General features: G+C 31.4%; 1 protein-coding gene across 9 annotated transcripts in view; it reads left to right on the forward strand.

Annotated features, from left to right (window-relative positions):
• ClC-a (chloride channel protein 2) overlaps positions 1-16,050 on the forward strand; it is a 114,361-nt gene that overhangs the window by 19,246 nt on the left and 79,065 nt on the right. Inside the window, exon 1 of one of the 9 annotated variants that reach the window (XM_080145284.1) lies at positions 8,000-8,210. The exons of the other annotated variants lie outside the window; for them this stretch is intronic. The gene's annotated coding sequence lies outside the window, so the exon portion shown is untranslated. Of the gene's footprint in view, positions 1-7,999; positions 8,211-16,050 lie in introns of those variants that run through there. 9 annotated transcript variants of the gene reach the window in all.

A 16,050-nucleotide genomic window follows, 5' to 3' on the forward strand; every position in this document is an offset into this window, starting at 1 on the left:
AAACTTACCCCTAGACATGTCACATGCCCTATCTACTCGTCATACTCTTGGCGGCTCCCAGCCGTTTTCAGCCGGTTCTAGCCGTTTAGCAGCTGGCACTAGAAATTTTAAAAATGGTCATTGCTATCATTTAACATGAATTAAACCAAAAATATGTTTTTAAAAGTTGATTCCTACGTAATTAATGATGAATTTGCCCTGAAAATAGGCAAAAAACGGCTAAACGGCTAAGCCGCCAGCTGCCAGCCGTTACTTTTCCAACTTTTTGTTCGATTTAGGGAAAATAGACCTACCAAGGATTACTCATGCAAAATTTGAGATAAAAATTCGAATTCTAAGTGCCATTTATACATTGATTACGAGATGGTTGCATTAAACCCCCCCCCCCCCCCCTTATAAGTTGTTGTATTATTAAGAGTGGGGGTTTTTAATGCAACCATCTCGTAATCAATGTTTAAATGGCACTTAGAATTCGAATTTCGATCTAAAATTTTGCATGAGTAATCCTAGGTAGGTTTATTTTCCCTAAATCGAACAAAAAGTTAGAAAAGTAACGGCTAACGGCTGGCGGGTCAGCCGTTTAGCCATTTTTTTGTGGCTATTTTCAATTCAAATCCATCACAAATCCTATCTCCACATAATACTCTTTGCTGCTCCAAAACATTTTCAAACGATTCTAGCCGGTACTTGCTGGTACTAGAAATCTAAAAAAATGTTTTTTGTATCATTTCACTTGATTAAAAGCAAAAATATGTTTTAAAGGTTGATTTTTGACAGATTTACCCTATAGATAGCCAAAAACAGCTAAACGACTGTACTGTTACCTACCAAGGATTACTCATTCAAAATTTCAGATCGAAAGAGGACTATCCACGAACTAGAGCACGTGATTCTAAGTACCTTCCAGCATTTTTTCTTATTTGTTGGCTTAACAAATTTAAGGACTTTTATTGAATTTTAATTGCTTGATTCATTAAATTAAATGTCCAAACGTTTCAACTACTAATTTTAATCTACAGAAGAAGTAATTTTGTTTATCATCATTGGTGATGTACAGTACATCGATTTTCATCGGCCTTTGTCTTATCCCTAAGATCCCTGAGTCACTGACCATGGTAGTACCCCTACTCGTTCAATTTAATTAAGTGTTCATACTAAACTACATTTACCCTTCGGGGTTCAAACCCTATTGGTCAGCAGTCCTGTTAGATTGTACTGTCCCAATAAAGAGTTTTTTTCATTACATTAAAAAACTGCTTACATTGTCGATATGTTTTCCTTACTAAACGCCCGTATATAAAAGATGACATGATTTATTTGGCTTAATTTATTATCTCTTAAATGTTTCTTAATATACGTTATTAGCTTGCAAGTACCATCTTGAGCACTGATACCAAATCCCCCCCTTCTTATTTTTGAAATTCATTGAAAGTAAGGGGTGAGTAGTTCCCACCCCCTGGCCCCTGTGTCTAATTCTCTGCGGATGGCCCTAACCCTGCGAAGCTACCCAGTACCCTATGTAACCTAACCTAATCTGACCAAAAGTAATAAACTAACAAACAAAACTTTATTACAAAATAAGGCGGGGGAGAGGTTATCAGTGCTTAAGAGGGTACTTTGTGTGATAGCGTCAAATGTACTAAACACTTCTTTCTACGAGATATCTTACAGTAGACCCCCCCCCCCCATCCTTTTCTGTTAATTAGCAAGACTTCTTATATATTTCTTTCCTATTAGTGGCATTACATTAAACTTGGTTGAAACCATTACTTTCCCTTTGGCAAGATATTTCATTTGATTTTAAATCGAATGTTTTTATATCGATTTGTCATGGATTTCATTGTTGTCTCAACCATACCTCTTTAAATATCTTAAACAAGAATGATATTCTACATGCACAACTTTGAAGTACTACCTACTTTATAAAAGTGTATCCATTCTTCATATTTAACAATTTGGTCGCCTGTCTCTCCACAATAAGTTTGTTTTAAAGCTTTTTCTTTTTTTTGCGAAGGTAATTTCATACATATTTTATCCTTATATTTACAGGATCTTTTTTGCTTTATTTCATAGGAATACTTATTGTATTTGTAAGTATCCTTTGGTTTTAATAGATTTAAATACTTTGCCTCTAGATGTCAAGTGTTATGTATTAGTTAATTACAGAGTAGCTTCTTATAAAAGAAAATCTATATATAAAATACATAAGCATTGATAGAAGCGAAGCTTTTATATCATAATGGATTTTACGTCGGAGATATTGAGTCCAATACATTTTCTATCATTAGTAAAGGGTTCATACGTTCATATAAAGGTTTACACATATTAATAAATGTTAATTTAATATATGAGCTTTGAGCAATGTATGTTGTCATCCTTGATTACATTTTATTGGACGTGCTGTTTCAAATTCAACTAATCAATCTTTAATTCATATGTTGGGGTATATTCGGACTTATCATTTATTTAGGAGAGTATGAAATTACAAATTTTTCTTTTTACTTGTTTTTGTAACCTGACCTAAAGCACAAAGAACTCAACAAAAATTGTTTACAGCACTGGGATATGTCATGGCAGTTCTTTTTAATGAGAATCTATGAAAAACGGTAGAGAAACGGTAATAAAAAAGCTGCTCCCCCTGCCATTTTTTTGCGTTTTCTCGCTAAATTGGACATTTTTTAATCATTTGTGCAAGTTAATATGTAATCAATAACATTATCAATTGTTTAATTTGATAATACTTAATTTCAATTATTTGTTAAATGTCCATTTATCAATTTATAAAGGAATTTTAATCAAATAAATTCAAAATATAAGAAATATAGGTATTAGAGATGTTGTCTTCATACCTTTATTGATATATTATTTTACAAAAAAAAGTTTAATATCTATGAAACCAACTTTGTGTATCTTGGCACTGAATGTAATAAATTAATAATGATGTATAACTCAGACAACTACCTGGCCCAAGTGGTGGGAACCTTTTTTGTCTGCTAGCAAATTGCTTTCTGCTCTGTTGTAGCAACTTGGCTGATATGTAATGATTCAGTTGGATGTCGGCACAGGGTCCCCACTCCCTCGTTACAGTTACATATAGCTCGTGTCCCCTCTATTCTTTTACTTTATAATTTTTGGTGATATCGAGTTTATTCTAAATCATTAGTGATAAATATACCTAGCTGTACATATGTTGCTAATTTACTTTTAATTTACCTAGGTTTATAAAGTAATATTATAAAATGAAAATGAGGTCTAATGGTTACTCTAGAAAAGCAATGCATGTCGTCTAATGCCTATGTACAAGTGAAGTTGTAGACATGTACAGAGACTTATTCTATTAAATAAAAGTTCATACGGGGTAAGGTAAATGGCAAATGAAAAAGTGAACAAACACCCCCCCCCCCCACCCCACTTTTTTTTCTTTAAATTGTGAGTGCTTTTTATTATTATTTTGGTTTATACTTGAACATATATTAGTAGAAGGATTGAGGAGAACTTAGCTAGTGTGTCTTTATTTAGAACTACGTATGAATATTTTAATATTATGTAATTATTTTTCTTACTTCAATAGGTCTAATTCTAATTACTGCACTGCTTTGCAAATTGTTTTCAAGTATTTCTATGTCTATCTCTGGGTGCAGTAGGTTTGAAACCCATTTCTAAGAAAATTCAAAAATTTACATATTTACAGCAATACGGAAGATTGTTACATACTGAAATAAGATAATGGATATAGATAATACGTGGATAGTAAGACAGGGGGAAATTGTCGTCAATTTAGGTCGTTAACATGGACATCATTTATTGGTCACTTCGTTCATCATGAAGAAGGGGAGGAGGTGGGGTAAAGAGGGTGGATGGGGGTATCGTTATTTTAGCCAGCTACAGGTTTCACTTCATTAGAGAACATGATAATCTGTTGTAAGTGCAAAAATGAAATATGGGGTGGCTAATCAACTCATCTATGTAATAAAAGGTTCCATTTAAAAATCAGCTCGATATCTTAAAAATGATCTCATAACTTAAAATTTTAGTGTTTTGAGGGGTCTTTTGCTCCACTAGCCTTTAGAAGGAAAGTCACAAAATTCAATTTTTTAAGTTTTACAGGTAGATCCAATCATATAAGAGAGTCTACAAAAAGAATTAGGTTGATAACTATAAAAACAAGCCAAAACGGCCAGGGCAAAATTTGATACTGAATTTTCATTTCCTATAACTGTACAAACTCCCCCCCCCCCTTAGTTAAATAAATCCTTTCTTGCAATTTTAAACACAAAGAAAAACTATTTTTTTCTTAAACGTTTCCGACGGCTGAAAAAATCTTTCTAATATAAAAACCTTATTTAAAAGTAACAGGATGTCTTTCTGTGCATATGTGTGTTTGTACCACAATATTTTAATAACTACTGAACCGATATGGCTCTCCTTAAAAATTTTTGCTTAATTTATTAATCTTAAAATGTTGTAATTTATTTGCACATTTCAGCTTTGATATCCTCGTTTGCGTTTGTTTAAAAAGATTTTTAAAAACCATAGTGCTGCTAATTATTGTTTTATTAATGTTTTCGTCCTTGTTTAATTTGTCACCCATCGTCATATTGATAAAAATTTGATAATTATTCTTGAATATTCTTGATTGTTCTAGAACAAAAATGTATAAAAACTTGCTTTCATAGTAATGACGCATTTTCTTTTCATGAAAATTTCATCATCCCTCAAGGTGCCAAAAAAGCGCCAATTTGATATGGTCTGAAAGTACCTTTTGAAAATTTGGAGGTGTGAGTGCTCGATGTTTGGTCAGATATTTTGTACACTCCGGTGTGATTATAAAATTGCTAATAGTTTGCAAGGAAGATTAACAACGCTTTTAAATAAAGCAAAACTAACTTTATTATTGACGCTAATGGAGTATTATCTCTATAATAATAACTATTGAGTGCACCCCTAGCGTCTTGGGGCTTCGTTTGAAGGGGCAGAGAAAGGATAGAAAAATAGCCTAGAACCATTCCACGACTAAAACATTAAAAAAAACTTACACCATCTTAAGACCAATGTGGAGTTTCTCTGAAATCGAGAACCCAATCGGTTCAGCAATTTTCAAAATTTCAAGCTACAGACAAAATAAACCTTAATACTTTATATTATAGGAATAATATGCTGTATTGTCTGACTACCGTTAAATTGGGCCTATGCACTGCTTGACTATTATACAGGCCTCACAGGCTAATTAATTTCATAGTGATATCAAGCGGTAGTGTTAATACTATGCAGATAGAAATTTGTATCAGAAAATAGCATATTACATTTTTTTATCTTTGGGCAAATCTTATAATAGATTAAAAGCAGAGGCGTGCACAAGGGGGTGTATCTACCCATATGGCAAAATTAAGGGGGCCCACCCCTCTACACCTACCCTGGTAATTAAGGTGGGTGTTTAAAAAAAATTACCAATCCAATGTATCCTTTCCAATTGGGTGTTTCTACCCCCCTGACACTACAAATAAACCCCTCTTGTTGTCTCTAATAAACCCTTATAGAGCTCATTCTAAGGGTATGACACAAAATTTTCTGTTGCGCTTCAGCGGGCCTTATTGCAAATTTCTTTGAATTGTTGTATTTCAAGCATATTTGAAGTTACCATTTCTTCAAAAGTCCAGAATTGAATTTTGTTCTGCTCATATTTACTTTTGTGTTACATTGTGTAATTACGCTTGTGAAATGACCCTACTCACAAAATTCGTTGTTTATTCATTGATGCGAAAAAATATAATATGGAGTAGCAAGATTGTAATTTGTATCAGAAGCTAGCGTTTTATCTAAAAGAGTAGTGGTTTTTAGGATTGGTTCGTGAAGGTTATATGGTGGGTTTAGATCATTTTCTAAAAGTCAAAGGTAACTTTAATAGTTTGCAAATTAAAAAAAAAAAATAGTTTTAAAAAGGTTTTGCTAATGTTAAAAATATTATTTGTAATTTGCGTGAACACCCACGATTTTCCGTATTGTTTTGTTGACCAGTGTTTATTCCTATATATTATTATGTGCATAGGATGATACAGCTTTCACGAGTATACAACAGTGTTGCCTGAACAACTTTATATTTTGTTCCACATATTTTGCTTTATTTTGTAACTAACTATAAGTTGAGCCCAAAGTACTCTATTCAAAAAGGCAGATAAATAGCCTAAAACCATCCCGGTACCTATGTGTAGCTTTCCTATTAAAGATAACTCATTTTTGATATCTATCGAAATCTTAAGCTTCAGACCAAATGATCTTAAACTGTTTTTAACCTATTTTTAAAACGTATATAAAAAATATACTATGACACCAGTAGAATCAGACTGCAGAGCCTAAATTTGAATAAAATCCCCAATAAACTTTTTTGGGGGGATTTAAATATTAATTTTTACTGTTGCCGTGATCATTTTGACCGAAGCAAAAGGTTTTTTTTTATTTGGGTAAAATTCGTAGCTTTTAGAGTGTTTTGCTTCATAAATATTGTATTCTGGTATAGAGTAAAATTAGGCCTTATGATTTTACTATAAAAATTCACTAAAAAGTTAATTCTTTATAATATATATTAACGAATTAACATTAACATGTTTGTGTTCTCTAACTTATTTTAAAAACATAAAAAATGGCTGTAAAGGGTTAAATGACAACAAATGTTTATGCAATACAACAAATTTATTTTTGTCACATATACAAATGCGTTATAAAATAAGATTATTCAAACTTATTTTTTTAAATAATTTTTAAAAAATTGTATCTTTTATGTGTATGGTTTTCATTCTTTTCATTTTAATCAAATGAAAATTATTTAACTACATTGGAAATAAGTCACTTTGTGAAAACACTCTTTTTTTGAATTGTTAGGAATTGAAATAAAACAAGACTTCTTATTGGTTAGATTTCAGAACTATTTGTTTTATTGTAAATGTTAGATTTTTCAATGAAATTAATTGTTTTGGAAAAAAAAATTATTTCCAATGAACAGAGTAATGTTTTTTTTTATTGTATCAATATAAAGTGAATTATATAAAAATGTTCTGTAAGCCACAATATTACCCGAAGTAAAAAAAGAGCTTTTGCTCCGGTCAATATGATTACAGCAACACTAAAAATTAATTTTTAAATCCCCCAAAAAAAGGTTATAGGGGACTTAATTCAAATTTGGGCTCTGCAGTCTGATTCTATAGGTGTCCTAGTATATTTTTGACCCCCCATTCAAAAATAGGTTAAAAACAGTTTAATACTTTATTTAATAGGATAAAAAAAATATGTGTATTTGACACATTGTAAGGTTAAAGGGTGTAATCATGATGTTAGGATGTATGTCTCTCTTTCTGTTTTGTTAACCACTACACTTATTTAGTTCTTTTCATAAAAGCTTATTTTGGGCTATGATTTTTTTATTTCTAAAATAGGGGAGTGTAGGTTAACCCCTGCCATCACTATTTATGATTTAGAGAAGTATTTTTAGATTACGTTCAGCTGCTACTATTCCTAAAAATAATGTTTTTTCTTTGATTTTTTATACTTAAATTGTATAGAATGTATGTATGAAATATTAAGATTCTATTATTTCTTAATAAATTTTCACGTGCACTAATCTTATCTTTTACTATCACTTTCTAACGAGGGTAACAATATTCTATTGTAACACTGATAAATTCAAGAATAATAAGAGCATCATACCTCATACAGCAAAACATAGGGATATTATCATTATTGATAATGATATCACATTCTTTATAATTGCACTTTCTCTGTAACCTCTGCAAAATGATGGAAAAATTTTTTCTACCGTTAAGTCTAAGTTTGATATCCTTTGCGAACATAAAAGTCAGTCATTGAAAAGCTGCGTTACAAGAAACAAAAATTCATATTATTTTACGTGATACATGCAAAATTGTGGCAAAAACTACTGAAATAACATCTGGCAACAGTTTAACTCGCTGAGTTTAAAGTCTCGCTTCCTTCTGTGTAGTTACTAGTGTGTCTAGTGAGTCGCTGCCCTGTAGTGTGAGGACATGTATATGTACTGCCCATTCATGCCTTAATAATCCCTGCCGTTTCTATAAAGTTTATTATAATATTTTCACAGTAAAAGTGTTTTAGTTACATGTAAGAAGTGACAGTTAAGGTTTGATGTAATGACAGTACTGACAAACAGTATGTAGTTCTGTTTGAAGGTCTCATAAAGTCAGGTTTGTTTTTTTCATTAATTGAGGTACAATTAGAACTTCTATTTTTATTCTTATCCCTTTAAATTGAAAAATTTAAGCCTAAAAAATAGAAAACTTAGTAGGTACAGAACTTAATACTTATGTATGTAAATAAACAATTTGGACCAAATCGATTTTGTGTAATTCACATTTTGTAAACATTTTTTAAGGGAAATTAATAATAGAGTTGAGGGTTTTAGATAAGTTGTTGAAATTATTCATGAAAAACTAAAATAAATGTGTTAAATGATCAAAACTCCTTGTTAATTTCAAATGGTGTAAGTGTGATGTCTTTGTATTATTTTTGAATTAGGAATAGCAAAACGTATTTTAAATTATATTAACGGTTACAAAAAGTGTAATAGCCTAAAACCATTCCAAGGATTCAATCTAAAATTTAAATAGCCTAAACATGACCTATGTGAAGCTGAAAAGGAGAATTTAATCGGTTTAGTAGTTAAAAATTATTGCCATTAGACAATAAAACATTTGTACTTTATATAATAGGATATTATTTGAGTAATCCTTAAGAAATGGGGAGGATGGGAGTGCCACTTTTAAAAAAACTATCATAAAGAAACTACAAACAAGGATGACAACATCCTTAAAAGCGAAGCTCTGAAACGATATGACAGACGAACATTAACTATTGTTGAGTGTCAGAACTGAACATACAAAATATGAAAATATAAGGTTTGACAAAATTATACGTAAATTTGTTGCAAAACTTATTAAATGCAGAATTCTGTTTAAGGACATACTGACAGTTTAATACTTGATTATAGAGATGCTTCGCTCATAATATTGTACCTTATTGTAATAGTAATCAAAAAATCAGATCAATCGGATGATTTTATCACATAAAAAATTGTTATTAAAAAAGTACAAAAATCAACATGTTTAAAATGGACGTACGGACATTCTGGTAACGATTATAGATTTGCTACGCTTTCTTAATCGTACCTAACTACTACAGGAATCACCATGCAAAATTTGAAATCGATAGGACAATTCTAACATGCCTAAATTAACGAATAAAAGCTAACTATCTCGGACGGACGGACGGACCGGCCCTAATTATAGAAAAGCTTCGCTTTTAAAAAGATTCAGGCCTTTAAAGTAGCAAAATATGTTAACTGCAGAATAGATTCTAACCAAAAACGCAGGTTTTTATAATTGGGATCGGTTTTTCTGTTCGCAAGTCTGCAACGGATAGGTCTGATAATTAATTTAAATTGATTCCTGAAACACATAGGTACAATTTAGAAAGCGTAGCAACTCTATATTAGTCCTTAGTTTGGTTTTAAACATGTTGATTTTTTCAGATTATTTTCATACATTTTTTACGTAGTTGTCTTATTGTCACTATTTTTAAAAGCGAAGCTTCTCTACAATTAGGGTCCGAGACGGATAGCTTTTTTCGTTAATTTAGGCATGTTAGAATTGTCCTATCAATTTCAAACGTTGCATGGTGATCTTGTAGTAGTTAGGTACGATTTAGAAAGCGTAGTAACTCTATAATCATTATCAGAATGTTTGTACGTCCATTTTAAACTTGTTGATTTTTTACTTTTTTAACAACAAATTTTTATGTGATCTAATTATCCGATTGTTCTGATTTTTAGTATACTGATTCCTGGGACAACAAAGTACATTATTTTAAGAAAAGCAACTCTATAATCAAGTCCTAAAAATGTAAGTATGTCCATAAACATTATCCTGTATCAAGAAGTTTTACAACAAATTTACTCACAATTTTGTTTGACTCTTATTCATTTATATTCTGATTATTTAGTTCTGACGCTATATAAGTATTAATGTCCGTTTGTCGTTTCAGAGCTTTGCTTTTGTGGATGTTGTCATCCTTGTCAAAACAGCTTTTCCTATGATGAATAGTCACCATGTATGTATTTTGCGAAGCATCTCTATAATCAAGTGAATAAACAGAAGAACGTCGATATCAAACATCCTGTATTTAGCTACTTCAGGACATGTTTACATAAAATTTTTGCTTATATTCAGAAACAATACCTATTCAGTTTCTTCAATATAAAATGTACAGTCAGATTACGTTTGATATGATCGTTTTTTCGTAAGTTTTGCTGTCCTTTAAAAAAAATTCTATTTTAACTTTGCTTCAAGTGTTTGTTAAATATTAATGTTAGTACTAATCTAACACTATGTATGATATATATTGACTCCAGTTTAACATAGCCATCTATATTATTTTCTGTCAAAAATTCTAGATTATTCCAGTTTTTAGACTTTTGCAAAGCATTTGACACTTTTTTTGTTGTTGTTGCTAATATTGTATTTGTTATTTACACCAAGTTTAAAGCAAGTACAAAATAATTCACATTTAAAACTAAAGATTACTGTTCTAATAATGATATGACTTGATCTAATTATTGACTAATTGATTATGATAGAAACACAGGTTTAGTGAAGGAATTAATTTTAACACCAAATTATAATGAAAGGGGAAGAAGAAGGTTTTACTAGCTGAAACCAACACAAAGAAACAAATCAATACATTTTTACTTAGATGTAGCACCAGATTTTCATGTACTCTAATAGAGTGAAGCTCGCAGCTGGCTAAAATAGCGATACCACCCATCCACCTCCTTTACCCCATTTTATTCCCTCCTACTGGATGAACCAACTGATTAATAAATGAGATCCAAATTAGCAACATAAAGAAAGTGATACAACAGCTGAATATTGAAATTTTTGACATTTATCTCAAGTAGATGCGGCTGTCGTCAACTGCCATGTAAAGTAACGGGGCTGTAAATTACTTTTTGGAATAGTTTAATTATGTTTTATTGAACTTATTCACCAGTTGATGATGATGGTATTTTAAGTATAGATGATATGGATGCACAATTTATTAGAAAATACCCAGGAACCAGAGACAAAGTAACAACTATTTAAATTAGTTAGTTATTTTTCTACCCTTTCTATTTTCCCCTCTTCATATACATTTTTTGTCGGTTTTATCTCAAAACAGAATATTTAAATCTTAGACAAATTCATTTTAAAATTTGCATGTATAATACCTATTAAAATAATAGTCATATCTTGAAATCAGTATCAAGGTATGATATTATTAAGAATTACTTGGCAGTGGAATTTTAAAAATCCGGATATATGCGGTGAAACCAATCCCATTTAAAGGGAAACTCTTTATATATTATTTTTATTATAAACTTAAACAATTATATTTAAGTATCTAAGCATTTTGTATCGTTAAGTGGTCAAATTCTTAATATGTAGGTAAAGTCAATTAAACCATTTTTTTACAGCTTATGTATTTTAGCTTTACTATTGGCTACGCCCCTAGAAGCCTCTGGAGGCCCTTAACTTTACCTGGATCCATAAGTAGACTCACGGTAGAGGAGAACTATATCGGTTAAGCGGTAAGCGAGATGCTTCACTGCATATAAAAAAGCTTACTACTTTATTTAATAGAATTACGTCCTATTTAGAATTTTATATAGGTATGTTTGTCTAAAATTGTGAACTTGCAAGATTTCTAAAGTGCATTCATAGTAGGTAAAAAAAGAAAAATATGCAATATAAAAATCAGAGTGTCCCTTATGGTTGCTTATTAAAAATTATTAAATCTGATAATTTTTTGACGCATTCAAAGTTTTGTATCTTTGTTAAACCTATTATTGGTACTATCTTGATTATTATTATTATAGTACAAATTTACAGGGATAAATAGATGAATAATTTTTAAAAAGTTATTTATCTCAAATATGTTCTTAGTTTTTCTGTTAATTAAGATCTTTATAGAAACAGGAACCTAGATCTTTATTTTTCTGGAGGCTATATTGGTCTTGGACAAATATTGTTTCAGACAATCACAATTTGAAAGAGCAATTTAAAAAAATTACTCCCCCCCACCCCCCCACGTAAAAAGATAGGTTTTAAATGCACATATTTACATGTAAATATAGTTTTATTTATTTCTAAGAGTTAGAAATCTTTAAAAGTTTTTAATAGTTATTTCTAGCATCGTATTATAAGCGGCTTTCCGCGGATATAGAATGTACAATTATAAGATTAAAACTAGTTTTTTTAGCTCTGAGGTGCCGAAGGCACCGGCTAAAAAACTGGTTTTAATCTTATGATTGTACATTTTTATATTCGTAGAAAGCTGGATATAATACGATGCTAGACATAGTTTTTTCTTATGGATGAGAACCGGTTCCTATCCACCGGATTCGAATGAATACGAGAAAACACGTTTATCCCTTTATTCCTGAAGGAATCGTGCTCAAGTTTTTAAAATTTTCTATCAGTAGGATCTGTCTGCTTATCTAAGTTTTGTATCTTCATTTCTTTTCTATTTTTACAATTTTCTTATCATCTTTATAATTTAACTATTCATAGCTTAACAATTGAGAAGGGCAAATTATATTAAATCAATTTACACGCTTAGCTCAGATTTTAACAAAAAAAATATATAATTGAAATTATTTTCATTGGTGTTTATTTTATTGAATATTAATTATACTGGTAAGAGTTTTTTTAACATGGTTTCCCTCAAAGTGCTCGTCGAGCACTGAAAGCACCCCTTCCCTTATTATAAGAATAAATTGAAAATAGTTTTTTGTTTGTTTATTGGGCATGTTGGGTTATGAACTTTGTAGCCCCTCAGCTTAGGGCTTAGGGTATTGCATGGTTACAGCCCTTTTTCCTTTATTCATCTATAATTGATACTAAGTTTATTTATTTAAATATTGAAGAGAAAAATTAGTTCAAATCGTGATTTTCTTGAGTTTTTGCATCATTTCTCTTTTTCTTTGTTATGACAACTGAACATCTGTTCTTTAACCCAGTTCGTGTGTTTTCCAAACTATAATTTTTTTCAGTTTACATTGACTCTCTAGCATTTCTCTATTGTCTGACTGAAGCTCATTTCCATATTTGGAGCTTAAACTTGTTTTGAAATACCTTCATAATGAAGTAAATTTGCAGTTATTAAAATAAGATAATATCATTATTTAGATAACTTTCAAAGTACATTGCAAATTCTTTACAGTTTGAAGGTTCTCTTACGATCCCGTTACAATATTCGAGCCATTCCGGATATCTTTAGCATTTGACACTAATTCAAGTTAAATATAGAAATTTTAAAAAGAACTTTTTAAAGACAATTAACGATACTGAACATTATGTTGTACAAAAAATACATACCTAACATATTTTAAGAAAATTTGCAAAATAGAATATTTAAAAAAAAATATTTTGTCCATTATTAGCGCAAAACATTATAATAATATTATATTAGGTTGCTAAACAAATATACAAAAATGACACTTTGTCAACTTCCAGATTATTTCTCAAACGATCTTAGGTATGTACAGACATACATTTGCTATAGAGTAGCTGCGGTATTAAAATGCTTTCCGGGTGTGTTGACCCTATCAGCTTCAGAAATGCATCAATTATTTTTCTCTGTCAAATATTGTTCTGTTCGTATAATGTAGACAATTTTCAAAGAAGTTCATATTAGCTGGGTTTGAAAATTATCTGATGCTCATTTAGCCATTTGATTTTAGATTAGAATAAAAAAAAATATTATATGATTATCAATGAATGAAAGGACAATAGACAATCTCCATATGTTCATGTTTCTGGTTTTCCTTCATATATGATTTTTGCACGTACTAATTTGATTTTTAGGGCGGGTTTATCCCAGTCGTCTCAAAGAAATATTTTATTTCGTTTTTTATTCCATGAATCCATTTCTTATCTATTAAAGATTTGATTTGGTTGATTTTACTTCTATTTTATTGTCACTGTATCGCAAATTTTTTTTACAGAAATATTTAAACACCCTAAAATGTAAAGTTCATTTGCAGTGCAATATATTATGAAGTGTATATATTTTAAAGACATGCATTGACATAATTTGATAATATCATTAGTCAGGGAAAGAAAGTACATACTGTACTTATTTCAAGTGTGCAAATTCTATATTAATTTTTAATAAGGGGGGGGGGGGGGGGGGGTTAATGCAACCATCTCGTAATCAGTGAGCAAATGGCACTTAGAATTCGAATTTCCATCTGAAATTTTGCATGAGTAATCCTTGGTAGGTCTATTTTCCCTATATCGAACAAAAAGTTGGAAAAGTAACAGCTAACAGCTGGCGGCTCAGCCGTTTTGCCATTTTTTGTATATCTATATTGCAAATTAGTCACGAAACCTATTTCCACATAATACTCTTTTCCACTCCAAACCGCTATCAAACGGTTCTAGACAGTAGCTGTAGGTACTAGAAGTTTTAAAAATGGTTATTGCTATCATTTAACATGAATCAAACCAAAAATATGTTTTAAAAAGTTGATTCCTACGTAATTGATGATGAATTTACCCTGAAAATAGGCAAAAAAACGGCTAAACGGCTGAGCCGCCAGCCGTAACTTTTTGTTCGATTTAGGGAAAATAGACCTACCAAGGATTACTCATGCAAAAGTTCAGATCGAAATTCGATTTCTAAGTGCCATTTGCTCACTGATTACGAGATGGTTGCATTAAAAACCCCCCCCCTTTTGTAGAGAAAGAAAAACACCTAGCTTAAATCCAAAATTAGTTGTACTATTAAATAGCCTAAAACCACCCCAAAAATGGAGAACTCAATCGGTGCAGCAGTTCTCAAAATCTACAGACAAAAATACCTCTATTTTTCTAGTTTATTTGTAAAATAGGAATATTCCAAGAGAATCTTCCTGGCACATACCCTGAACCAAAAATAAACTAGAATAAGTGCATGCATAACTAAAACAGGTGTTGCAGGTAACACGTGGAAGAAAGAATTTCCAAACCTTGTGTAAGAATGACCTAATCTCTTTATCAATACTTTTAAATTGCCAGGGCTGCTCTTTGCAATCATTAATATTTTTTCGATCCTATATATTATACTTTTATATTAAAGGAACGAAGAGTAATAGAATGAAAATCGCAATTTTAAATAGAAAAATTTCTTATTTAATGTAAGGGGGGGGGGTTTTAATGCAACCATCTCGTAATCAGTGATTAAATGGCACTTAGAATTCGAATTTCGTTTTGAAATTTTTCATGAGTAATCCTTGACAGGTCTATTTTCCCTAAATCGAACAAAAAGTTGGAAAAGTAACGGCTGACGGCTGGCAGCTCAGCCGTTAAGCCGTTTTTTGCCTATTTTCAGGGCAAATTCATAATTAATTACGTAGGAATCAACTTTTAAAAACATATTTTGGGTTTAATTCATGGTAAATGATAGCTATAACCATTTTTTAAATTTTTAGTACCAGCTGCTAAACGGCTAGAATCGGCTGAAAACGGCTGGGAGCTGCCAAGAGTATGAAGGGTAGATATGGCTTGTGACGTATCTAGGGGTAGGTTTTTATGGCTGCTGAGCTCAAAAATACTACCAAAAATAGTGGCCGCCCATCCATATGGCAGCTGGGTAACAGCTGCAGCTCAGCTGGGAGCGGCCAAGAGTAGAATGAGTAGATAGGGCTTGTGACGTGTCTAGGGTTAGGTTTTTATGGGTGCTGAGCTCAAAAATACTACCAAAAATAGTGGCGGCCCATCCATATGGCAGCTGGGTAACAGCTGCAGCTCAGCTGGGAGCGGCCAAGAGTAGAATGAGTAGATTGGGCTTGTGACGTGTCTAGGGGTAGGTTTTTATGGGTTCTAAGCTCAAAAATACTACCAAAAATAGTGGCCGCCCATCCATATGGCAGCTGGGTAACAGCTGCAGCTCAGCTGGGAGCGGCCAAGAGTAGAATGAGTAGATAGGGCTTGTGACGTGTCTAGGGTT

The sequence above is a fragment of the Acartia tonsa genome, chromosome 2, assembly GCF_053477335.1.
Source record: "Acartia tonsa isolate MP-2025a chromosome 2, ASM5347733v1, whole genome shotgun sequence".
Taxonomy (NCBI): Eukaryota; Metazoa; Arthropoda; class Copepoda; order Calanoida; family Acartiidae; genus Acartia; species Acartia tonsa.